This window comes from Dermacentor andersoni, chromosome 1 (genome assembly GCF_023375885.2).
Source record: "Dermacentor andersoni chromosome 1, qqDerAnde1_hic_scaffold, whole genome shotgun sequence".
In the NCBI taxonomy this organism is placed as follows: domain Eukaryota; kingdom Metazoa; phylum Arthropoda; class Arachnida; order Ixodida; family Ixodidae; genus Dermacentor; species Dermacentor andersoni.
The window spans coordinates 52,535,318-52,563,125 of record NC_092814.1 but is presented as its reverse complement, the minus strand read 5'-3'; the positions used below and the strand labels follow the sequence as shown (position 1 = coordinate 52,563,125).

Sequence of the window (27,808 nt, the reverse complement as noted above, 5' to 3'; positions counted from 1 at the left end):
ATTTAACCAAGCAAAATCGAGAATTGTTTTGGCGAGTAAGGGCAGTAGCCAAAGAAAAGGGATACAAGTTCACTTGGGCCAAAGCCGGAAAAATGTTCGCAAAGAAAGATGAATCCTCGACTCTGATTCGAATCAACATGCTAGCAGACGTTGAAAAGATTGCCTAACATAATGGCAAGCACCTGCCAAGAGTTTCCCGATTTTCAGTCTTTTTGTGACAGCCGCAGTCACAAGTCGAAAGGTGACTTCATAATTATTAATCTTAACATTAGAAGCTTACGGAAATACTGGGACGAATTTAAAATGATTGTCACTTCAACACTTAGTTTTGTGGATTTGTTTGTTAGAACAGAAATTAACGTCGCAGATACAGGCCTGGATACGTTTGTTCTACACGGTTATCAACCGCACTTTGTGACACGATCACATCGGCGAGGAGGAAGGATTGCTATTTTCGTCAAAAACGTGTATCACGTGTCACACATCGATGTTTCTGGGCTTCCGGGGGCCATTTCGTGACATCCTGAAAAATTATCTATCGAACAGATCGCAAACAGTAGTATTAGGCAATCACTCTCGCTCTATTTTGCCTATTAAAGCTGGAGTCCCTCAAGGGTCCATCATAGCCCCGCTACTTTTTAATATTTTCATGAATGACCTTGCGTCCACTGTTTCAAAATGCACGATTTTTCAATACGCCGATGACACCGTTCTGCTAGCAAAGCATTTATGCTACAAATCAGCAATCAATATGCTACAAAAAGATGTCTATAACGTAATTGATTGGTTTTCTAAAAACTTTCTCGTAATCAACAATTCAAAAACAAAGTTCATTTGCTTCAGAAATCCCTTAAAGATGACGTCGATTGATGAACATGTTTTTTTGCACAATGTCATGTTCGCATTTCAGCTGTACTCCAGTGGAATATGTGCAGTCTATAAAATACATGGGCGTATTTTTTTACTCATACCAGTCGTGGGAATCGTATTTAGCGTATTTATGCAGTAAACTCCGAAGCGTTGCCTGGGTACTCTATCACTGTAAACGTATAGTTCCCTTTTCAGTAAAAAAAACAATTGTGAACGCTCTTGCGTACGGAATATTAAGGTATGGCATCACAATTTTCGCCTTCTGTTCTGCGCGTTGGGAGAGCCGGGTGGACGCTCTCTTAAAAAACATGCTCCGAAGTGTAGCGTATAATTCGCCTCTGCTTTCTTCCAGAAACATATTTACCGCCGTAGGTTTTCCTTCGTTCCGCTTATTGTTTGTTGAAACAGTGGTACTACGTCATTTCTGGAACTCGGATTTCAAAGTTGAGCATAAACCTGTGCGAATGCTCCGTTCGGGCTTGCGTTTCACTGTGCCTCGTTCCGCAGCGAGATACGGTGAGGCCCGGCAATGTGTGTACGTTCCTAACCTGTTTAAGAATCTACCAGAGGGCATTTTCACAGCAACTTCGAAAATATCACTTCGAAATAAGATGATACGTGCTCTGTAGGCTAAACATGTTCCATATTCCCATTGCTTGGCCTTCTTATCTCAGGTAACTTTTATGAGGAAATTGTTTCAAAGATTCGAATTCTAGCATGTTGTGTTGTATGTTTTGTTCGTTTTATGTAAGCTTGAACTCTAGGTACTCCTGCAATAAATTTGCGCAGCCAAATGTAATGTCGCGCGCTTTATGTAACAGCGTCATTTTTTTCTTTGATGTGTGATTGTTTTCCTATTTCAATGTATTGCCTTGCCAATTCTGCAGGGCCATGTCCCACAAGCCCCTCTAGGCTTAGACAGGCCTGATTATAATGCTGTATATGTGTTTTGGCAATAGAGATATTATTATTATTATTATTATTATTATTATTATTATTATTATTATTATTATTATTATTATTATTATTATTATTATTATTATTATTATTATTATTATTCCTCGATTTGCCCCTTGTTCGTATTAAGCTTCCTAGCTGTTAGTCCTCCTGCATTATCTTCTTATATGTCGTTGCTAAGGTGAATACTGGATGCTGAATCGGTGATTTTTCCGGGCCAAGTCCCTCAAGCCACTGGTGGCTTTGACAGGCCCGTTTATTGTACTTCGTGTTCCTTTGTGCTATTATTATTATTATTATTATTATTATTATTATTATTAGAAGCTGCTATTGTAGCTCTAGTGCACAGCTGTGCGTGATTGTCAACGAACTATCTGCCTTTGTCTATAGAGTATCCACTGGTGTGCCCCAAGGTTCAGCGTTAGGTTCGCTTCTCTTGTTACTTTTCATCAATGGCGTTTCCTCGGCAATCCAGTAGCCTTTATTTCTTCTTTACGCTCACGACATCACACTTTTTAAGGAGATTCACACTACTGAGGGCTGCCGTTCTCTGCAGTCCGACCTATTTTTCTCTGAAAGGTGCCCGTTAAACGGACTGACTTTAAATTCATCTGAAACGAGAATTTTGTCGTATTCCATCGCGTAAAACCTGTAAAACAGTCTACTTTTATTCTGTTGACCGGGCGGTGTTTTAATAAGTCGATCAAAGAACGTCTATTGTTTACAAAGGTAGTACATATTGGCCATAATATACAGAAGGAGGTCCCATAGCTCAAGCCTGCAAGGGAACCTCCTGTTTTGAGATGCATGAAGAGAAGTGAGTAATCAACAGTGATTATACCTTATCAACGACTTATAAGCACAAGTATCAAACATAATTCAAAGAAACAGAAAAAGGTAGTGTAAGGACCATCTATTAGAAACGGGATTAGTTTTCTTTCTTTATTGCATCAAAGGATGCACGTTATATTATATCGTTTAGTCCGTTATTCCATAATGTTACTGTTGCAACTAGGGCTTTGTGTCATTCATAGTTACTGTATACTTTTGGTAGCATACTGTTGTTATTCAAAGCAAACCTGGTGTTATTGGAATTGTAAAGGGATACGTTGTCCGTTACATTTATTTGTCATATACATTAAAATAACTCAATAGTGTCAAATCGCACAAGGAATTCGAATAGCATTTTTATTCAGCGTGTTCGGAAAAAGGTAATGAGTCTATGTTTAAACATCGTTTCCTGACCTCGTGTACCAACTTTTCAAGTCTGAGTAATCATCGTATACACTTCCGCCACTTAGCTGCAGACGTAGTGCACCGACGTCCTCTTATGCAAAATAATTCCCAGAATTATTACGTGTTCCGTTCTACTGTAGCTGCTCTTTCACTGAGGGCTCCGCGGATGGGTATACTTGGGACTACCTTCCGCGTTCCTGCAAATTTCGGCACACTCACCTCTCAGAGGAATGCGCTGTCACTTTCTGCATGTTTATATCTTTCAAAACGTGTTGTCTTCCTTTATTTCCGAGCTTCCTACTTTTTCTTCAGTCTTCTTTCTGGCTATGCTCCTGTCCTGTCTTCTCATAGTTTCTGCCTTCGTCCGTAGATGCGCTGTCTCTCTCAGTAATGTGGTGTTACAGGATTGTTACTAAATATGATGCCATTTATCCCGCTCTTTCTGGTTTTTCATTTTTCTTTTTATCTTAACATATTGTGATTTTAGTTGTGCTGGGGTGCGCTATGAACAGAACAACGCAATATGGCACAGTGATAAAGATGCGGGAGCGCTCTAGCTACTGACGTTTACGGAAACTCCCCGTGTTCATGTATACACATCACTGCACAGCCACTTGACGCGTCGTCCTATCTGTATTACTTACGAGTCAAGAAGCAAAACAATACTGATAGCCATCTGCGTTATTGCACTAGTACTACAAAACGTTTATTTAATGGCGTCAATTTAAAGAAAAGCACATGGAACATCGCACTATAGTTTATGGAAGATCGATCTGTAAATACAGAAGTGGAGCGCTTCTGCGAGTTGCGCAGGTGCTCGAGATAACTCCACCAAGCCTGATAGACGCGGAGCAGCGCAATACGACAATACGACCAAGAATAAGAGATCGACACACAGCGCTAACTTGCAATTAAGTGTATGTGTAGGCGCTGTGTGCGTGTCTATCTTATTCTTGGTCCCTGTCGTATTGCGCTGCTCCGCGTCTGTCGTGAGTCTAAACCAACTAGACAGGCAACGTGGCCCACAAAGCAACGTGCTCATAGCATCCGCCCCTTCTGCTAATAGACTCGAACAAGCCAAGTTGCTCTACACGCTATCCGCGATTTCCAAACGTCTGTTCGAACTAAAGAAAAAAAAATACACATGGCATTTTCGAGTTTCATATTGGTGGTACGGCCATTTCCGCTGGCAGAGAGATAAACCTGAGAGCTTACTTTTTTTCAGCAGTGGCACTTAGTTCAAAGGGCCATGTAAGACAATGTATTTCGAATCATGTGCATGCAGTTTGTAATTTTGATCACAATTGGTGGCGTGTTACATGTGATAAATCAGTGCGACTGTTGATGCGTCGCTTCTGACAGTGATTCACTTGGAAAGGGCGCCGTGTGCCACGATACAGCTGCGCGCGCAACACGTTTTTACATCATCGTCTGTGATATACCATGCCCTGTTCAGATGGCCAGAATGTCTAACTTCTTTTTTCGCAGTTATATGCAGACTACTGAAGACGACGGGTGGTTTCATAGATGTTGCGTAAAGCCGGTATGATACAGCCTGTGGGAAGGATAACATGAAGCCTACAGACAACAACGGAGCAATAACCTACACGAGCACATCCAAAAATTACCCCAGTCTCGTTAAGAGCTTTCCGCATACTTCACAAAATATGTCGCTGCCATTAAAGATCGGTGCGTGTCCTTTTTGCTGCGGCGATAGTTTGTTCGCGTAATTAGGAACGCCTTTGAGATATTTTGCCATTACGGCGGTTCTATGTTGCAGCCCTGGACACTGCTCACGCGTTTCCTAACTGTACAACTGTTCTTCCTATGCATCACTTTCTTCTGAACATTCATTGATTTAAATTGATATAGAGATATTGCTAAATGGCTCGAATATATGCTCTGTAGTGCACACAAGTGAAGTGATGGACCTGCGACGGTGCGCATGACGGACAGCAGTGATACCATCTACGATAAGCTAATGATAAGTGCTTACTGTGACTTACGGCTACAGCTAAAAAAATGTCTCGGAAGGCTTCACGTCGAATTAAATTTCCTTTATTGTGCCTGATAGGACATATGAAGATCATACAAAAGATGCTACGTGGCAGTTGTACATTAATAATTACAATGGTTCGTGTGCAATAAGGCTTTTACAGAGACGAAATCGTTATGATGAACCAGCCTGCTCGCACACTTCACACCGTCATGAAGGCATGTGCAAAGTCCAAGGCGCACATTGCGTCGACTCATCCAACCACAGTAGTCGAGATCGCTCCACGATCCCCCGAAGCAGGAACCCACGTCACGCACAAGAATGCAATAGATGTACGTTCCACTCCAAGCCTGCCGTCTTGAGAAGCAGAATCCACGCCTCCATCTCCTGGTTGCCGCTAATGGCAGTAGCCTCGACGACCACCACGAAAATGGTTTCCATAACTAGTTGCGCTGCGTCAGCATATGGTATATAGCCGAGTGTTAGCTCATCTGTTCCTGCTGGGTTCCGACCTCTTTCCGACACTTCCGAAGATGAGCGAGCGAATAGCCCCTCCAGGTGTCACACAGTCTTCGTAGACACTCACACCAGTCATACCGGGATCTGATGGCGAATGCTGCGCGATGACCGTGATCGTGTCGCCATCATCGTCTTCAGGATTGCTCACTGAAACAAAGCCAGTGGAAGGTGGCGGAGTCTCCTCGGTTGTAGTTTTTGGCGATAGTGGCGGTGTCTCCTCGTCGATCTTGCCCTCTTCCGCCATAGCACCCTTCTCTGTCTACTGTACTTCAGCAAGTGTCGCGCTTTCGAGGGTGGAGAATCGTCCACCTGGGTCGGTGCGCACAACTCGCTGTATACCCGTCACCGGCATCGTTGTCGCAACACGGCTGGAACGCCTTACACAGGAGGAAGCTGAGCTCTGACGGACCCGACGCAAGGTGCCGGTGTCTTTCCTCTGGCTGCGTGGGAGCGCACACTAAGTCTTCCACCACGTTGTCTTCGCCAGCTTCGTCATTGAATGACTGTGTGGCGCCGTTCAGCCTGTCGTGCTCATCCTGGTCGACGTCTGCTGCATACGGCTGTGTTACTGCATTCAACCTCTGATCGTATTCTCTCTCCATGTATTCTGCCATTTTGCCAAGGAAAAGCTCGAGGCTCTGCCTAATGAGCGGCGGCGAAAGCTCCAATGCGGCCACGACGTTCTTGCAGAGACATCTGTGGCTGGCTTCGTGGAGGCGGGGGATGCAGAAATAGTTCCGTTGAAGCCGATGGTGGAACAGGTCGAGACCCAGTGACAGCAGCAGATGTTCGCTCAGCTCGCCTGTCTCGAGCGCCAGAAGTGCAACCGCTGCGAGGGCCTGAGCAGTGTCCCCATTCTGCATTTTCGCAGCCTCTACGACGTCACCCTGGAGACACGCAACTGCTGGGGCATGGACTTGCACGACACTTACGCAACTGTTGCCAAAACGGCGAGAGGCGTAGGTGGCAGCAGCAGGAAAGGCAAAATGTTGGGGCGCGCCGCAGGATAGATTCCGGTCCGGCGGCTTGCTGTGTAATGAGCTTACAGGTGGTCTTGACGTAGGCGGAGGTGAGCTATAAAGCAGTTTTGTGAATGCTGGAGTATTTGTGCTCAACGAGAGGCGAACGTGCGTCGGGGGTGGCCAACGGCAACCAGTCACGTCCTTTTGGCATCTGGGCGCCGAGAAGCTCACAACAAGCGGCGGGTGGATGTAACTAGCTGCGGCCCACGCCGTGCACACGGCCCGTTGTATGGGCCGCAGCAGCGCTTGGCCCCATGGCTTGGTGCGTTCCGATAGCTTCGGAGTGTCAAGCATGGTTGTCCGTGTGGCAGCACGTTGGTGATGCGCAGACGCAGATCGTTGTTGCTGCCGAGGAAGGCCAAGTTCAGGCGTCGTGAGAAGCAGAATCCACAGCTGCTGGCGGTGGTTGCCGTCCCTCGAGGCGGCCTCGGAGAACGAAGCGAACAGGATTCCTGTAGCTAGATGGCCTGCGTCAGAGCGTTGGTGACGCGCTGACGGACGTTGCTTTTGTTGCCGGAGAAAAAGCAACTCGGACGACTTCGGGAGCAGAATCGACGGATGCAACTGCTCGTAGCCGTCAATGGCAATGACTTCGACGAACGTCGCAAACAGGATTCCCATTGGAAGTTGCACTGCGCAAGCACGATGAGAATGCGCTGACGGAGATCGTTTTCGCTGCCGAGAACGCCAAAGTAGTGCTCAGTGGCCTGAGATGGGTGGATGCCTAGTAGGACCAAGCGGCAAAGCTCCGGTGTCTCGCGGCTTGTCACGAAGGGGCATCGAACATTCTCGCTTCTCCTGTATCTGTGCAGCGGCTCCGGCAACGCAGACACGTCCTCACATTCGGTGATGTTCAGGCTTTGTGGATCCTCTGGCCGTGGCGATGCTGCCTTATGTCGCTATTGATCGCGCGCTACCCCAGTGAATCAGGATGACCTTCTTGTTGGACTGGAGCTTAAGCTACTGCTTGAAAACGGCGATTCGATGAACGAGCGTCAACTGCACGAGGATGCGCGGGTCCACTTCTTTCTCATCGTTTCACGTCTCGTGCTCGGCTGTGAAGAAGTAAAGAAAAATTCACGCAGAAATTTATGTGTTAGACCCGCCGTGGTTGGTTAGTGGCTATGATGTTGTGCTGCTAAGCACGAGGTCGCGGGATGAAATCCCGGCCACGGCGGTCGCATTTCGAGGGGGCTAAATACAAGAACACTCGAGTACTTAGATTTAGGTGCACGTTAAAGAATCCCAGGTGGTCCAAATATCCGTAGTCCCCCACTGCGATGTGCCTCATAATCAGATCGTAGTTTTGGCACGTGAAACTAAAATTTAGTCATAATTTAAATTTTCTTTTGTTGTCTAAGTATACGTAAGCGTTGTGCGACTTGTGCATTTCCACAGAGCCCGGTGCATTAGCCATGTTATGGAACTTGATCCGACCAGTATAACCCCTTATCAACCCTCATCGATCGTTCGCATACCATTTTTCATAGCGAACATGATAGGGTAGGCTTAAGATAGAGTTCCATGCCGCAATCCAAGCCTGTACCTTTGGTGGGAGTCGAAGCTATTGCGAAACGCCCAGCACAATTTTTGAGGGAGGTATGTAATGAAGTTATTGATGGTTCGGATGCTTGTTTTGAGCTCGTTCTTTGTTGAAACGTACGGTGTTCTGTGTGTTTTATGCGCGATTTCAATGAATGTATGCACGGTTCGCTTCACTTTGCTGAGCACTTCTAGCCTCTGCCTGTAGCCAGTGCATTTTTTGCTTGCTTACGGGGGTATGATCCATTCATTGTCTTACGTGTCGGACCAATTTCTCGTTGGGTAGGTATAGAAATGTTTACTCATTTAAAAGGCTACGGCTCTCACCACTGCGGTTTCCCTCGTAACTCACTGTGGAGTTTTGGGACGTTAGACCCCGTTGCTGCTGTTGGAAACTATTCACGCGCCAAGCGTCTCTTAGCTCTTCATTGCTCGAGGGAAGCGGGAAAAAGTGCTGTTAGGCAATTACAGGCAAGAGTTCTATGCCAATCGGGCTGCAGCGCGGGGGGAACTTGTTAGAAACGAGCAGCCCCTACTCGGGGAGGCAGGTAACGTCGAACGCCTAATCGCGAGGAGGTAGAAAAATAAAGCGTCGATTTAAGATCATTATTCTCATGACGAGGAATATTTGATGGAATATGGATATTCATCTCTCTGCGTAATTTCGCAGAGAACAAAGCCGGTCACCCGAACAATTGTAGTGCTTGTAGGATCAGTGAAAATGGCTTTACCTTGATTCTTCCGCTTCGCGGCCATTCTGTTGTCCACACGGTGCCTGAAAACATCAGCTGAAAATACCTCAGCCTCGCTGGGACGCTTAAGAATACTTTCCGTATGGTTTGTAATTAGAAAAAAAAATTCAGTGCCATTCTGCTGTGTAAAGGTGGATGACCAGCGAAGCTGTGTATGGGCTTTTTAATGGCGAACTCTCCATTGCCGGGCTTCAAACGCGGTATGCACATAAATAGAAGGCGAGGTGCGAGTAGTCGCTCCTCCACGATGTTGAGCCTCGGAAGACGATCAGGCTGTCATTGCTAAACGCCGCACGACGTCTTTCGCTAACGAATCCCGACACCTAGGACAGAGACGCACCTCACCGCTCTCCGAGGGCACACACTTCTCCTCCGTAGTCTAGGCGATCGTGCGTTGGTCGACGTCCCGCGGTGCAATAGTGGTTGTGTGGTCACTCGAAAAGCGACGCAGACATAGCCGACGCGCGTCAAAGTGTAGTGTCTGTTCCTATCAGCTTAATATCTGATACAGGTTGTATTGGGGCCTAAGATATTATACTTATGTTTGCAAGTTGGCGGAGTGCTTAACGCCTCCTTCACCTACGCCGCGGGTCGGCCCGGTATTGCACGATCTTCGCGATTGGTCAACGTATGGGGGGAAATTATCGATCTGTACGGCTTGATAGATGAACTCAGTTTTTCCAGAAGCTAGCCATGTAGAGCTTCGCTGTGATAATTGCCGTATTTCTCTTTTGTTTCGCTGCCCGCCGCGCTAGTTTAATGGTGTTGCACCGGTAAGTTCTAGGTCGTGGTTTCGTTCCCGGCCGCGGCGGCCGTAGTTCGAAAAGGGCGAAGCGCAAAAAGAAAAAAAAGAAGAAAGAAGACGCTCGTGTACTTAGATTCCGGAATTAATCCGGAACCTCCAACTATGTGGTGTCTCATAAACAGATCTTAGTTTTGGCGCGTAAGACCACAGAAGTTAACTGAAAATTTTGTTCTCGTCACTCAATCAGACGACTCTTCTAGATACTTTGCCACTACGGCGATTTTCTATTGCTACCATAGGCGCTCCTCCAATGTTTTCTAACCGCACACCTATTCCACGTGCGTCACTTTCTTTTATTTAGATTTTGTTATTCCCTATACATTATGGTACGCAAGTGATCGGGTGGTGGTGGCTATCATAGCTGACAACAACGATGACGTCAGCGATAAGTTGATATCATCGTGGTTTCTGAGAGTTATGCGGAAAGCCTGAAAAAGTATCTTCGAGACTCGTGCGTCCAATCCGTTTCTTTTATTGTCTCAAATAAGCGCAATGAATGACTATTGTGTAGATACTATGCGACGACTACACTTACGTATGAATGGAAGGTGTGGGCCAGTTCTATTAAACAGACAAGAAGTTTGCGATCAACATGACTCCTTGCGCATAAGACGGCGTCATGAAGAAATGCGCAACGTGTGAGGCCACCACTGGCGTCGACTAGTCTAACCGCAGGCTGTCTCGGACGCTCCACGAGCCTTCGCAGCAGAAAGTCACGCGGCAGACAAAAAATACCGTGACTACGCTTTGCACTCCGACCCCGCTGTCTTGAGAAGCAGGATCCATACTTCCTAGCTGCTGGTCGCTGTTGGATGCAGAGTACTCAGCTCCCGGTCTGGCACCTTGTGCAGAGATGGTCACACCCAACAACGACGGTAGGAGGGAGCACTACGTCGAAGCAGCACAGAAGAGATACAGAGTTTACAATCAAATACAACCAGATTTGACCCGCCGTGGTTGCTCAGTGACTATGGTGTTAGGCTGCTGAGCACGAGGTCGCAGAACCGAATCCCGACCACGGCGCCCGCAATTCGATGGGGGCGAAAACACCCGTGTACTTAGATTTAGGTGCACGTTAAAGAACCCCAGGTGGTCGAAATTTCCGGAGTCCTCCACTACGGCGTGCCTCATAATCAGAAAGTGGTTTTGGCACGTAAACCCCATAATTTAATTTTAAATTTCTTTAACCAGATTTGGGACGGAGAGACCGTCGTCAGCTCGAACCTGGTCGACAAGAACTCAAGGCAGCAGGTTGCCAACACTGCTGGGGTGCTGCAGGGCTAAGATGCAAAGAACACCGCAAAGAATACCGAGAAACTGGACCGTCGCATACTTAGCATATAATGCTATCACTGGTCAATTCTAATGACAGGAAGCACTGACAAATAGATCAGCAGTTGGCGTGCTAGAAGAGGCATTGTAAGCATACAGAATGAACTGTTCTTACATTGCACTTATTTTTTTAGCTTAGAAAACGTCCTGATGGCCCAGGCCAGTACACAGCAAGTGAGAGTAACATAAGGAATTGTAAATAAGTAATTTCACCTGCCCCGAGAGAAGGTATTTGATGCAACCAACTATTCCTGTTTTGCGAACAATGTTTTGGATCAGACTTATATGACTATTCTAGGACATATTTGCAGAAAACGCCGCTCGAAGGTGCTTAAAATGATAAACAAGTTAAATGCTACGACCATTTAAAACAATATCTACATCTTAAAGGATTTTTTTGTTCATTGGTCACAAAATTATTGCCTTTATTTTGCTGTAATTAATTTTTACGCCATTCGGTAACGACCATACTGCTAATTTTTGTAATTTACAATTGCCACTATATATGTATTAAAATTTTTGTAGGTTATTACCTGAAAAGAAAATGCTGGTGTTATCCGCATGTATAATAAGTTTTGCACTGCAATTATTACGTATACCACATCATCAATATATAAAGTAAACAATACATGACCTAATATACTCCCGTGCGGCACTTCGCAAACTGGTTTGATCTCTCGTCACCTTGGTTTATTACTTCGACGAATTGTTGCCGATGACATAGGCAAGATTTTGTTAGTTGCTGTATGCGACCACGTTTCCCATAATAATTAGGCTTTAATATTCGAAATTTGTGGTTAACTAAATCACATACATTTGTATTATCAACAAACATTCGAACTGTTATAGATTTCTTTTTAAACTGTGTTATAATGTATTCTTTTTGTGAAGTAATGCCGTTTCTATAGATTTATTGTTGCAAAATCAACAACAACAACAAGTAGCTTTTCCAAGAGCCAAGTCGAGTCCCAAACTTTGGCTATAGTATTATGTCTGGAGCACATTGCTGACTTGTGGGTTAGTTTGGCGTCATGTCTTTGAACATAGTGATTTGTTTCTTCGTCGGAGCCTACACTTTGAAACCTGAAGAGATGACCAAACAAAAGTGAGCTTTGTAGGAGCGTCCACGTCTACGGAAATCGGTATACGTTCTCCCGTCATGGTAAGAAATGTTGTTCTTGCCTCAAAACGCCGGGCAGTGGGGCCCAACGCAAGGTGCATGTCGTTTTCAAAACTCACGCATTTAGAAGCGCGAGCGGACTGGGAAATGCTGACTTTTAGTGACCATGGGTAGGCATTGCTTCATATCGAACTTTTATGCACTATGTGCGAAAACTGTGGTGGGAACGTTCAGCTGTTAGAAAACATCAGAATGCGCTCAGGTGTTGCCTCCACTTGAGATATTGAATGCAGCTACACTGGTTGTCGCTGGCACATTTAATGATGACAGCATTGTCCGATGCAGTTTTCTGAAGTCATTCAGAATTGCATCAGGACGCTAGTCAGTGGATGAGTTACATAGCATTGACCAGCATTGACTTGATCCCATCGAAATGGCTACACAGAAGTGCACAAAAGAGGCCCCAAAGGCAAGGAAACAAATCAGGAAAAGAAAGAAAGTGTTTATTGCGACGAGTATCCTGCTGGTGATTACTGAATGAGTCCATAAATTCGTATTTCTTCCATTTTAGTTGTGTAATAGACGTTTTTTTCACTTTAAGAACAATTGTCTCGGAACTTAAGTTTTTCAACATTTTTCTCATCATCTAAGCAAGCGCAAATGCGAAGAATTTTCTTTCAGTATTTAGTGCGCAAACTAGGAAATCTACTGCAGTGCCATTATTGCGGTTGATTGGAGCGTTATTGTTCCACAAAACATTTACTATCTAACAACGCCTAAAACTGAGCAAATAAACAGTGAAAATTTGAAAAAAGCGAGCATAATGATATTGGGCCAGCAGTATACTTCAACAAAAAGAAGAATAAATGCTGAAAACAACGATGGAATATATTTTTTCTAATACCTAGATATGCTAAGCGACCTCTCTGCCTTTCTGTAACTAAACTTCTTTCTCATTTTTCTGTCTACATCTATAGAGAAAAAGGGTCAGCAATGTCACCTAAAGTACATGGTACGTATAGGGCCTAACCTCTTCTCTAACATAATAATATACACCATTCAGCTAACCGCTTTAAGAACAATTCGCCTCGCTAAAATTTCAACTTATCCATCGGAATACGCGTTTCGATGGGGGCCGCATGCAAAAACACCCGTGTACCTAGATTTAGGCGCACATTAAGGATATCCCGGAGGGCAAAATTAATTCCGAGTTCCCCTCTACGGCGTGCCTCATATGAGATCGCGGTTTTGAAAAGTAAAACACCATGATATATATTTTTTTAAAATTGGTCTGCACTGCATAATAGTTGGTAGTAGTTGGCATGAAGATGTTCTTAGACGGATGAAACTATGTTCCTCAGTGCACGGAAGTGATAGAGCGGCAGTGCATTGTATGGCGGACGACGATAATATCAAGGACAGGTTACCGTGTCATGCTTTCTGCGATTTACGCAGGCAGCGTAAAAGGGTTTCCCCGAGACCTGCGCGTCAATTCAAAGTTGTTTTATAGCATCGAATAAGGGCAATACAAAACAAAAGCGATTATTGAATGCGGCAAGTTCACAAACGTATCAATAGTCCCTGTGGGCTAATAGTATTAAACCGATAAAACGTCTACGATCTATCCGACCGCTCGCACATCTCACGGCGTCATCAAGGCCCGCGCAGAGTTCCAAACTCATTTTGCGTCGTCTCGTCCACCAGTTGGTCTTCGCGATAGCCCCACCTTGCTCCGCAGCAGTAATCCATGTGCCATGCAAAAATGCAGTGGCTGCCAGTTGCGCTCCGACACCGCCGGCTTGAGAAGCAGGATCCACCCGCTGCTGTTGGATGCATAGTATTCAGTTCCTGTTCGTAAGCCGAGTTTGCAGATCACGATGGCAGGACCGACTATGATGTCAACGAAGCAGGGAGAGTGCGTGCAAAGATCATCAGCAAGATTTGGCCCTACTTCATTTCATCATTGGATGCCTGCAGGCCCGTGTTTTTCTGGATTGTCTTCCTTGCGGCTCCAAGCTTGTTTCCAAGATGTTGCGGCGCCGGATGACATGCCAGTGTCTGGCGGCATTTCACTGCTTGTGCAGGATTCAGTGGCCTCCTTTCCATCTCGAGCACCATTATCTTCCTTATCAGTAGCAGTTGTATCAAGGCCTGCAATATCGCTTGTGCGAAGTAGGCGCCTCTCACGGTCTTCAGCAGTCACTCCTCTTTTATTAACATCCACACTTTCTTGCTGCTCCACAGGTACTTTTGGTGGGCTGCAAGTGATTATCATGCTTGAGTGCTGATTGGCTTGTTTAGCTTCAACAACCACGCACTCAATTAGAGAAGTATCTGGAGAAATTGAGCCCGAACCTTTGGCGTCGTCGGCTTTTTCTATGTAAGTTAGTTTCTTGGATGCCTTGGACTGTGAGGAGGTTTCCAGCTGCTGCCGCTGCATCCATTCTGCCCTTGGAGCACTCAGTTCTGAGACCCTGTCGCAAGTAAGGTTCTTGAGACTCCTCCTCCTCCTAAGCAGCATGCTATACGTATTTCCTACACCGCCAGGTTTCATGCAGTCTTCGTAGAGAGTCGCAACGGTCATATCGAAAAAGGATGGTGAGCGCCGGGCTGTTACCGTGTTCACGTCGCTATCATCGTCTTCAGAATCGCTTTCCAGAAGAAAGCCGGGCGAAGGTGGTGGTGTCTCGTCTATTGTAGTTTTTGGCGATAGTGGTGGTGTCTTGTGGCTTCTGTTGTTCTCTTCCGCCACTGATCGCTTCTCTCTCCAGTACTTCAGCAAGGCGTTTACTTTCTGGGGAGGGAAATACCTCTCTGTCGGCACGCAGAAGTCGTCGTCGTCACCGTCACCGATATCGTTGTCGTAACACTGCTGGGAGTCCTCCAATAGGACTAAGCTGAGCTCGGACGCACCCGACAGGAGGTACCGGTGTCTTTGCTCCGGTCGCGTGGGAGCATACACGCAGTTTTCTTTCGCATTCCCCACCGCTTCGTCGTTGAAGGGTTGCGTCACTGCATTGAACCTGTAGTGTTCATCCTGGCTGACGTCTGCTTCATATGGCTGTATTGCTGCGTTAAATATTTCTCGTTGATTCAGGTTGACGTTTGCTGCATACGGATGTGTTAGTACATTCAAGCTTTCATCCTGCTGCCTGTATCCTGCCATCCTGCCATGAAAATGCTCGATGCTTTGCAGAGTGAGCGGCAGTACAACTTCGAGTGCGGCCAGGAACTTGCACAAGTGTCTGTGGCTGGTTGCGTGGAGGCTGTGAAGGCAGAGGTAGCTTCGTTGGAGCCGCTGGTAGAGGAGTATGAGGTCAAGACCCAGCAGCATATGTCCACCCAGATCGCGAATCTCCTGATCCAGAACTGCAACCGTTGAAAGCGCTGAAACAACGCGGCAATTGCTCACTTGTCCAGCCTCTAAGCCACGAATCCTGCGGCGTTCGAGCCCATCGGAAAGCGACCGTGCGTCAAGGGAAGTGAACGACAACCAGTGATGCCTTTTCCGCATGCGGGCGCTGTGGAGCTCACCACAAGCTGCTGGTTGGTGGAAGTCACTGCGGGCGAAGCCTTGCATACAGTGTTTTGTAAGCGCCCCAGCGCTTGGGCTCTGGACTCGATGGGTCGAAAGATCCGGAGTCTGAAGCTTGATAGTGCGTGCTTGAGTACGCGGGCTATACGCTGACGCAGATCGCCGTGCTTGTTGCTGCGGGAGGTGCTGCTCAGCCGACTTTAGAAGAAGGGTCCAAAGCTGGAGCTGCTGGTCGCCGTCACTGGCAATGGCATCGATGAATGCGACCAACTGCATTACTGTAGCTTGTGGCACCGTCTCGGCTCGTTGGTGATACACGGGCGGCGAGCGCCTTCGCTGCCAAAAACGGCGAGGTCGTCCACAGTCGCTCTGCAATGGTAGTTGCACTGTAGATCCTTGCGCAGAAGTACCAGCTGCTTTGGGATTGTCTCGAAGACGCGTCAGATGTTCTCGCTCCACGTGCATCTGTGCAATGGTTTCACCGACACCCGCCCATCTTTCCAGTAGTCGATGTTCAGGCGCTGTGGATCCTCTGGCCGTCGCGATGTTGGATTGTACTTGTATTGACCGCGTCCGATCCAAGGCAATCAGAAATACTTTCTTGTCGGACTGGAATGGTTGCTGCTGCTTGAAAATGGGATTCCATGAACGTGCATCACCTGCGCGAGGACACGCTGGAGCACTTCTTTCTCATCCTGGAACAAAGCGTGATCAGCTGTGTAGAATTTGACGACAAATTTTCGTAAAATGCTTCGTCTGTTGTTTGTATGCTGTGCATCTAGCACGTACTACGTGACTTTGCATATGTATATAACCTGGTCAGTGTAATAAGACATTCAGTGGTGATTCCGGGCTTGAGCTGAGTTGAGTTGCGTTGAGTCGTCCGTTTCGTGCTGTTCGTTTACGAAGTTGTATGGTGTACTGGTAACTGCGGGAATTTAACAGCGGTGCGCATGTTTCTTCCTGAATAATAAAATATTTCAATTGATCTCCAAGTGATAAAATATTCCGGCAGAAGTCAGCTGACGGTGACTGTGGACGTTAAAGCCATTTGATATTGATCTAGAAATGGATAAGAACAGACGCGGATATTCCCCCCCCCCCCCCCCCCATGTCTACTTTTTTGTAATTCCTATTTTTCGCCTTGAACTATTTGTTGCCACGTACCCGCTAACACGACAACTGATATTACTAAGCTTTGTAGCAATGTAGCTACAGACGCCTACGTTAGGCACGTTCAGCGTATGTATCTAGATACCTAGCCTTTTATGTCGACCCCGTGATCCAAGTTGTCTGCTAGCTTGGACAACTTGGTATTGCCTCGTGGTCGTGATGCCATCGTGATCGTCGCATGGCCGTTATTGTATATTCGTCATCCGATTCTGATCGTGCCGTAGTCTTCACGCCGTCAAAGTCACACTGTCCTCATGCATTCATTGTTATACCATCGTCTGGGTGCCGCAGTAGTCGTTACACATCATCCTCTATCAGCTCATATCGCCAGTTGATTCAGTTCATATGGTGATCATTACAGCTTCGTCATCCAGTTATCTTCAAAGCATCGTCGGTACGCCATCGCCATCACTGCGTCCTCGTCACACAGTCATCGTGATGGCATCGTGTTCATGGCCGACTTTGAGAAGCGAGTACCATAGCAAATTGGCCGATACTGGCGATAGAGTATGTCGCATATAGCCGAAGCAATGGAAGTCTCAGAATGACCAACCAGTGCAGATTCTGAATAAAGGTGTCTTCAGCATTACGGTGAATAGCTACACTGCCTGAATGTTATTAAAGAAAACGTCGACAGCCACCGTGAAATGGGGTCTGCTGGAATCTTGCTAGAATCTCAAGTGGTTGGTCGTACTGTCCTTTCTATTCTTTCCGCTGTATGGGACATACACTGTATCAGCTGTTGGCCCACTTTGCAATAACACTCGCTGAAAGTTCGCCACGAGAAAGGGTCGGCCATGACCACGACGGCATTACGACGACTGTATGACGACGGCCCCATGACGATGATGGAATGAACTCGATGGAATTGCAAAGGCAGTATGACGACAACGGTACAAAGACAATGGGATGACGATTCTGAAATGATGACTACGGTCTAATGACGACAGCGGGACGAGCATGGCATAGGGACAATGGCATGTCGACGACTGTATGACGACGGCATGACGACGATGGCGTGACGACGATGATATGCAGAGAATCGGATGGCTAAGCTCTAAATACTACGGTATGACGGCGACAGTATGACAACGAATGCGTGATGACGACTATAGATTACGATCAAATGACGAAGATGACATGACAAAGGCGCATAATCACGTTTGAATAGCCAGAATATGATGAAGACGTAATGACGAAGCAGGGAAGACGTCGAGGGTACGGCGAAGGCGGTATCTTGACCGTGGCTCCACGAAAATGGGATGACGTTTCTGAACTGATGACGATGTTACGAGGACAGCGTGAAGACGATGGCATGACGACCATTGTATGTGGTCCACACAAATAGTCAACTTGGGTCACTGGGCGGGCAAAGGTTAGATACAGGCACGAACGTAGATAGATAGATAGATAGATAGATAGATAGATAGATAGATAGATAGATAGATAGATAGATAGAATCGAATCAGGTATTCTAAGACGCGATAATCATAGCACGGACGGCAGGTTTATGGATTCCGCGTCACCGACCGAGATCCGATCCACGCTGGGGACATGTACAGAGTTTTGTGGCTACTTCTTACTTTTTTTTACAAAAGATCCTGATGTTTGTAGACAAGATGATGACGCCAGCAATAGACGACGCAAAGGTTGCATGAAGTGTTCTTAGCAGATGCCGCATGGAGAAAGGTGCAGGTATTCTTGTGACGCATACACTTATACAATCTGACGTGAAATACGCACTTAAAACTTTGATGCCAATGTTGTAATGATGTGCTTCGTACTGTGAAAGTCTCCCGACGTCTCGTTTACGTAACTGTAGTATGTACATAGTCCCCGATGTGTATTTCTTTTACTCGGTTTCTGTCACGACACAGGATTTATTTACGGCTTTACTCACAGTTGTACGACTTAATGTCTCATATGAAAAAAAAAAAGAGTGCGCTAGAAAAGCTGAACTAGGTACATCAGCCTATCCAGAGAAGGTCACAACAAATTTGTTCAGGTTTATACGGATACTTCATCAAAAATCGCTGTGTCCCTAGAAAAAATGAAAATCGACAGCACACTTGTATGCCTTTGTAGAAGCACAGTCCAATTTCCAGCGAAGCTGTTTCTTTCGAGCGTTTGCATTACAAAGGCTAGCAGCATGTAATTAAACAACACATTTTGAAACGTTACTCACACCTGGTTCATCCGTATGAAACCCTTCGCGCTAAAAACGCATTCGAACACTGAAATAACAAATGATGATCAACGGCCCTACATCCCCAACACACCTTAAATATCGCAAAAAAGTGGGCCGTACTGTCCCCCCCCCCACCCTTTTACATCAAACCTTATCTCCGTTTGGTGTAAATATACGATATTCTTTAAACATCCTTGCAACGCCCAGGAACGCTGTATATGAAATTTACCGAAAACATCATAATTATTAACCCACCCACCATAAACAGTGTTTACTCATCAACCATTAAACCTGCTCCCTATTGCCACGAAATTTAAACAAGGTGACGCGTCCGACAAGCGGAAACCTGCTACGAACCTCTTATAATGCATTAAATTAGGGAGATGAGATTGTTCAGTTATTACTTGCGAAATTCGCAATTGAACGAAAAACGTTTCGCCCAGCATTAAACTTAACATGGAACCCAAATTCACCAAGTCTAAATTTAACGTCACTTAGTGTTCTTTAGGGATGCTGTGAGGCACAGCGGATAAGAGCGTTGTAACGCTTTCAAGTAGTTCTCGAAGGAATATTGTGGACAAAGGCTGTATTTTATGCTGAGATAACTAAGAGCACATGCAATTTAGCTTTTGCGTTCTCCCTATTTTTCCTTTTATTTAATTTTGTGTTGGTGGCTGCTATATGCAATTCTTCTAGAAAAGTAGGGGAAATCCTGCGCTATTGATAACACACTGATAAAGCTCCGGAGCGCTTGATTACATAAGTTTAATGCAAAGACCACATTTATGCAACAGATTTGATCTTCGCCTGCACATCACCCAAAGCCGGCCTCTTATCTCCAGAAAACATATACAACGTGTCTTGTTAGTTCACCGAAGGACAGCGCATAAACCTGCTGCGCATGAAACGCATGAAAGCTGGCAGAAAACGGGTATTATGTAAATACTTCCAACAATTTTGTCATGACAAAACATCGAGCTTTATCCACACATGAGCACCAGGATCGCCCCTATTTCCAACAATGATGAACACACTGTCACGTACAGTTCTCTTAGGACTAAAAAATATTGTGGATAACGGTCGAGAAACACTTTCGGAAACATTATTAAAGAACTTTTTGCAGAACCCTTCTTTGACTCATATTTTTTGCAATTACGCCCACGCATCCTTCATAAGAATTCCTCCTTACTTTAAAATGTCAACTTTAGGGCGTGTTGAGTTCTTTCAGGAGATTAGGGAAACCTAGGAGGAATTTCGCAAAATAAGCTTGTGAAACTTTGCAAAGCTCGAGCAAGTAATTTGCCACAAAGGCTGTTTATAAACTATGCAGTTCAAAATTTCCGTACACATCAACCATAACATGGCCCCGATCTTCTCCAAATATAACACAGCTCCCGCTCTTGGTTCTGTCAGGTGAGTGGAAAATTAGCAGGCATTTCATATACGCCTCTCAACATGGGGAAAACGAGCGTTAAGCAAGTTTCACTTCGCCCTTAACAAAGAACACATTTCAATATGTGACTGCAATGCACGCCTAATATGTCCCCGTTTCCCTAAGGTATAAGCTGCACTGTAAAATAATTTACACCCTTAAAATTGAAAAAAGGGTGCTAAAATTAAATTATGGGGTTTTATGTGCCAAAACCACTTTCTGATTATGAGGCACGCCGTAGTGGAGGACTCCGGAAATTTTGGCCCCCTGGGGTTCTTTAACGTGCACCTAAATCAAAGTACACGGGTGTTTTCGCATTTCGCCCCCATCGAAATGCGGCCGCCGTGGCCGGGATTCGATCCCGCGACCTCGTGCTCCGCCGCCTAACACCATAGCCACTGAGCAACCACGGCGGGGGGAAAAAGAGTGTAAATTGTCTATAACTCACACCCTTAGGGTGTGATTTATATAGGCGACACCCTAAGGGTGTCAGTGTAAATTGACGTGACGTGTAAATATTCTATAACTCACACCATTAGGGTACAGATCTTACCATTAGGGTGTGATTTATATAGCCGACACCCTAAGGGTGTGAGTTATAGACACATTTACACCCTTTTTCACTTTTAAGGGTGTAAAGTATTTTACAGTGTGGCTGAATGATCTAGATTTTTTCATGACAACGTGAGAACACGCATATAACGTATTCGAGCGATTCTGGTCACAATACTAGCTTACAGGGAAACTGGCGCGTTTCGTAGTGTCACCACTAACCATGGATTGCATAATTATATAAGCAGACAACTATTTGAGATATATTGTTATCACGGCAATTTTCTATCGGTACCATAGACAATCTTCAGGCGTGTTAGTTACGCGCGCACCTATTCATCCTGTTGATGATGATGGTGATTATATTTTGATAAGGACGAGCCTTCGAAATATGGCATGTACCCACTATGGGGGACGTGCCTGAAATCCGGTAATTGTACGCACACATAATTGCAGGAAATAAAAATTTGGAACAATCGAGTCATTTATTTGTTCGGCGATATTGCACAACGGCTTGAATATGTGCTCTTCAGTACGCGTAGGTGATCGAGCGGCGGTGGTGCTCATGGCTGACAACGACGATGGTTTCATTCATAAGTTAGGGTGTCCTGGTTACGGCGAGCTGCCCTTTAAGCAGACAACGACATTCCCGAGACCGGCGCGTCAAGTTTTATTATTTCTTTTATTCCGTCGAATAGGTCCAGTAAAGTACGATATGGAAGAATATACGCGGTCAGTACACTGATACACAAATGATCTTAGTGGGCTCCTGCTAACAAACAGTGGAAATGTTTACTACGAAGACTACCTCACACGTTTCGACGTCGTCAATTTAAGCGTAATCTCCAGGACCTTTAATGTCGCCTCGTCCATAAGTATGGTGTGGCCGCCACTGCACCAGCCTGCAGAGAAAGAAACCCAACCGTCGTAGTGCCCACAAAACGAAAGATGGCACCGCGGAGTCCTGAGGTCCGGCAGATTGAGTGTCTTTCCTCTGGTTGCATGGGAGGGCACACGGAGTGTTCCGCCGTGTTACCTTCCTCAACTTTGCCGTTGAATGAGTGCGTGACTACATTCAGGCTGTCCTATTTATTCTGGTTGAGGTCTACGGCGTACGGCTGCGTTACTGCATTCAGCCTTTTACCTTCATTCTGCTCCCTGTGTTGTGAGATCCTCTAAAGAAAAAGCTCGAGGTTGTGCCTAATGAGCGGCGGCGCAAGTTCGTGTGCCGCAAGGACGCTCTTGCGGAGGCCTCTATGGCTAGTTGGTTGTGTCGAGGCGGTAGCTGCAAAGATAGTCCAGACGAAGGCAATGCTCGAGCAAATCCAGACCCAGGGCCAGCAGCAGATGTTCGTCAGGCTCTTCGATCTCCTGGGCCAGAAGTGCAATCACTGGGAGAGCCGCACCAGCGTCGCCATTCCTCGCCTGCGCAGCCTATACGTCATCCTGGAGGCGCGCAACTGCTGCAGCACGGACCAGCGCGGCGCCCACGCAGATGTTGTCGCAGGGGACAGAGGACCTGGTGTCAGCAGCAGGAAAGGCCGGAAGTGCAGGTGTGCGGCAGGAAAGCAGTCGCGCTGGCGGCTTGGTGGGCATTGACCTCCCAGGCGGTCTTGGCTTAAACGGAGGTGAGCAGCTCAGCATCGCCACGAATCCATGTGCGTCCGTGCTGCATGAAAGGCGACCATGCCTCGGGGGCAGCGAGTGGCAATCAGTCACGTCACTTCGGTATCTGGGCGAGGGGAAGCGTACAACAAGCTGCCGATCGATGCAAGTCGCTTCGAACCAAGCCGAGCACAGAGCCCGTTGCAAGGGCGACGGATATTCGCCGGATGGCTCGGCACGTTCCCAAAGCTGCAGCGTGTCCAGGATGGTGTTCGGTGCTTCAGGGCTTTGGTGATGCGGTGAGCGTTCTGGCTGTCGAGGAAGCCGCCGCTCATTCGGCTTGAGAAGCGGGATTCGCAGCTGCAGTATCTGGTCGCCCTCACGTGCAGCGGCCTCGATGAAGGCGGTGAACTGGATTCCCGTAGCTAATTGCGGTGCGTCAGCGCGATGTTGATGCGCTAACGCGGATGTTATTCGTAGCTGTGAACGCCTAGGTAGCCTTTGGTGTTTCTGCACAGGTAGTTGCGGGCTAGAACCCAGCGTAGAAGCTCCGTGTTGTCCGAGCTTGACAGGAAGGTGCGTCGTACATCCTCGTTCCTGGTGCATCTGTGCAGAGGCTCCGCCAACGTCGGCGCGTCTTGCCAGTCGGCGATGCTGAGGCGTTGGGAATCCTCTGGCGATGGCAATCTTGGTTTCAGTCAGTAGTGCTGGCGTGCGACACCAGACAAGCAGGGTGAACTTCTTGTCCGTCTCGAACGATTGCTGCCGCTGGAAAATGGCGATTCGATGAACGAGCATCGGCTTCACGAGGACACGCGAGAGCGCTTCTTTCTGAGCGTGGAACGCCGCGTGTTCGGTTCTGAAGAAGTAAAGAAAAAGAAGAGGCGTCGCAAACTGCTTACTGCGTATTTTGCATGATTTTTTCGTTGTAAAATTTGTAAAGTGTGTACTTGTTTATCGAAGAGCAACAAATTTTTGTATTACCACGTGATAAAGAAAAAGAAAAGAAACACGCACACAAGCTTACGAACAAAAAAGAGCATATGAAATCTCTGACGTGGCCCTATGCGTCCGGGCAGCGTCAACATCGACGGTGCTGGTGAGACGCCGTGGGGTCAGACCTTTGCGTGAGACAGACGTAAGCCATAAGCCAAGACAGACATCAGAAACAGAAAAAAAATGACACATACACAAAATATTGGCTTCTTTTATTAGATTGGCGCGTCACTTGGAATGCCTTTAGCAACTCGTAGTGTGCGACCAATTTGGAGGCAATAAAGCGCGTAGTAATGAAATAGCTGTCGTTGTTACTGCGGCGCTCTTCGCAGGAATCCAAGTTCTTTTATGATCGCGTCAGCATTTTAGTGTGGTAGAAATCTATGGTACATGCGCAGCGTAGATTTAATGTTTATTTTATTATTCTCTCTTCACTTGTCACTGAGATTCAGATGAATAAACGATGGTTTGAAGTAGACAATTTTGGACAATTTTAAAGTGCTTTCGTACCTCTTCCAATTTAGCGTTTTTCTCTGAAGGAGCAAATCTTATATGGTGCGCTGATATGGTAGGGCAAGTGAAGCTAATGCCGTATTTGAATATTTATTATTATTATTATTATTATTATTATTATTAAGTGGTATCGCCGCCGACTGCAATTTTTGGTTGTTGATTGCAATTTTGTTGCTACCTCGTGAAATCAGCATGTCGGGCGATGATGAAAATTGCATTGTGTGTCACAAACAGCTGCCCACTGACGGAAAGTTAATGAAGTGTTCAAGCTGTAACCATTCCTATCACTTAGGCCAACCTTGCTCTGGTATTGCCCAAAATACGTTCACCACAATAGGTTTGTCAAAAATAGAAGCTTGGACATGCAAAACCTGTAGAATTACAAAGAGCCGGGCTGGTTCCACTTCACAGTCTGACATTTCTCATGTAGTCGATAACGCGATCCCGAATTGTTCACTGGCGGCTGAGCTCAAGGACATAAAAGAGAGTCTTCTCTGCTTACCATTCCTGACTCAAAAAGTGGACACACTTCTAGGCCTCAAAGAAGATTTTTTGAAATTAACTCAGTCCGTTGACCATCTGGAGGAAGCGGTGGTACTTATGTCGAATAAGTACGACTCGGTTATCACTCAGCTAAACGAATTCAGGACTCAAAATGCAAAGTACGAATCTGGGATTGCCGCTCTGTCTTCTACAGTGCAAATGCAGGCAGAGCAGCTTCAGCGTCTGCACGATGTTCAAAACGACAATGAGCAATCCAGCCACAATGCTAATCTGGAAATTTGCGGCCTTCCTCAAGAAGATCACGAAGACTTGAAGCAGACGTTGGGGTAGCTCGGTGATAAACTGGGGTTGGCGGATTTCACCTTATCAGATGTGGTGGCTGTTCATCACTTACAAGGAAAACGCGATTGGATTCCCACAGTCCTGGTGCGCTTCCCATCTGTTACGGCTAAGGAAACATGGTTCTAGGTTCGTGGCAAGTTGCGGGAGCTCCATCACTCTCAGAAGTTGCCAAAACTATTTTTCAATGAGAATTTAACCAAGCAAAATCGAGAATTGTTTTGGCGAGTAAGGACAGTAGCCAAAGAAAAGGGATACAAGTTCACTTGGGCCAAAGCCGGAAAAATTTTCGCAAAGAAAGATGAATCCTCGACTCTGATTCGAATCAACATGCTAGCAGACGTTGAAAAGATTGTCTAACATAATGGCAAGCACCTGCCAAGAGTTTCCCGATTTTCAGTCTTTCTGTGACAGCCGTAGTCACAAGTCGAAAGGTGACTTCATAATTATTAATCTTAACATTAGAAGCTTACGGAAAATACTGGGACGAATTTAAAATGATTGTCACTTCAACACTTAGTTTTGTGGATTTGTTTGTTATAACAGAAATTAACGTCGCAGATACAGGCCTGGATACGTTTGTTCTACACGGTTATCAACCGCACTTTGTGACACGATCACATCGGCGAGGAGGAAGGATTGCTATTTTCGTCAAAAACGTGTATGACGTGTCACACATCGATGTTTCATTCACTATTGCGGAATGTCTTGCTATCAAAGTGGCTCAGGGGCGATTCCTGCTATCTGTATTCGCGTTTTATCGTCCTCCATCAAATAGTGTCAGTCACTTTTTAATAGAATTGGAAGCCTTGTTACAACGATTCAACCCGGTGGATGAAATATGCCTAGTTGGAGACTTCAACATAAACGCTCTCTGTCACACAAAGGGTGCGGTATCCGACTACTTATCCCTTTTAGCTTCCCACGGGATTGAAAATACGATAAACATTTTCAACCAGAGAAGACCTGGTAAATGGGCATGTAGTCAGTTCATGCATAGATCATATTTTGGTTCGTACTTCAAATTATTCTTTAGATTCATGTGTCATAAAACAGCGTTTAGCAGATCATTATTTTGTGGCTTGCCACTTTGTGTTGTCAACCCCATTAACAACACGCGCTTGCGCAGAGGACTCGCCTAGCAGCGTTCAGATTTCTATAATAGACCAGCGTAAGCTCGATGACCTAATCAGGGCATTTGATTGGTCTACATTAATGAACAGAAAGGCTGCACATGTCTACGACTGCTTTTGTGAACAAATACAAACATTCGAAAACTTAGCAAAAAAAAAAAAAAACTGTAACAAGGAAACGCCGAAAAGATCATAACTGGATAAATGCTAAAGTAATTCGTGCTATAGCGGAAAGAGATGTCTTGTGGAAACGTTCGAAACGTTCCCCCCAGAATGTAACACTTCGCGCTGAGTACACAGCAGCTAGAAACAGGATAGTTGCCCTCATTAGATCGGCAAAACGGCTGTATTTTTTACATCAATTTAATCTAGCCTTGAAAAACCCAGCAAAGCCTTGGTCTTTAATAAATCACCTTCGAGGAAAAGCAAACTCGAGATCTGCCATTCATTCGTTTTCGAACGACCCCGCAACAACGGCTAATCTATTTAACCGTCATTTCGCTCGTTCATCTGACGGAGCTAGTCAAGGGCATGCTCTGGACTGCACGCTCCAAAAATCTATATCTGCCTCAGCCTCCCTGCCGAAGTTGTCGGAACTTGACTTACGTAGGATTATTTTCAGATTCAGACAGAACAAACCACCCGGTCTTGATGGCCTTTCAGAGCGCATGCTCCAAAGAAACTTTGAAACCCTGTCGGGCATTCTTCTTTTTGTGCTTAACGGGTTTCTGGACGATTCTTCTATCCCTGAAAGACTCAAAACTGCTTTAGTCAAGCCACTTCACAAAGGAGGAAAAAAGGATGTAATTGAAAACTATAAGACCCATATCCATTTTGCCTGTACTGTCCCAAGTGTTAGAAAAGTTTCTTTTGGAAATAATGCTTTCCTTCATTAATAAGTTCTCGAGTTTGTCCCCTCATCAGTTTGGTTTTGTCGCTGGTGAAGGTACTACCCTACTTTTAGAATCCTTTCCGGATGAAATTTTTACCGCTTTCTACCAAAATTTGTTTAGCATTGCATTATTCCTAGATTTCAGTAAAGCCTTTTAAACAGTTAACCACGACATTTTGTTGAACAAATTACATATAACTGGGCTTCCGGGGGCCATTTCGTGACATCCTGAAAAATTATCTATCGAACAGATCGCAAACAATAGTATTAGGCAATCACTCTAGCTCTATTTTGCCTATTAAAGCTGGAGTCCCTCAAGGGTCCATCATAGCCCCGCTACTTTTTAATATATTCATGAATGACTTTGCGTCCACTGTTTCAAAATGCACGATTTTTCAATACGCCGATGACACCGTTCTGCTAGCAAAGCATTTATGCTACAAATCAGCAATCAATATGCTACAAAAAGATGTCTATAACGTAATTGATTGGTTTTCTAAAAACTTTCTCGTAATCAACAATTCAAAAACAAAGTTCATTTGCTTCAGAAATCCCGTAAAGATGACGTCCATTGATGAACATGTTTTTTTGCACAATAAGTCATGTTCGCATTGCAGCTGTACTCCAGTGGAATATGTGCAGTCTATAAAATACATGGGCGTATTTTTTTACTCATACCAGTCGTGGGAATCGTATTTAGCGTATTTATACAGTAAACTCCGAAGCGTTGCCTGGGTACTCTATCACTGTAAACGTATAGTTCCCTTTTCAGTAAAAAAACAATTGTGAACGCTC

General features: G+C 45.7%; 1 protein-coding gene and 1 pseudogene across 2 annotated transcripts in view; both read left to right on the top strand.

Annotated features, from left to right (window-relative positions):
• Positions 1 to 27,808, top strand: part of Idua (alpha-L-iduronidase) — a 355,977-nt gene that overhangs the window by 63,055 nt on the left and 265,114 nt on the right. The gene's annotated exons all lie outside the window — the stretch shown is intronic.
• Positions 9,348 to 9,527, top strand: LOC126546377 (U2 spliceosomal RNA; annotated as a pseudogene).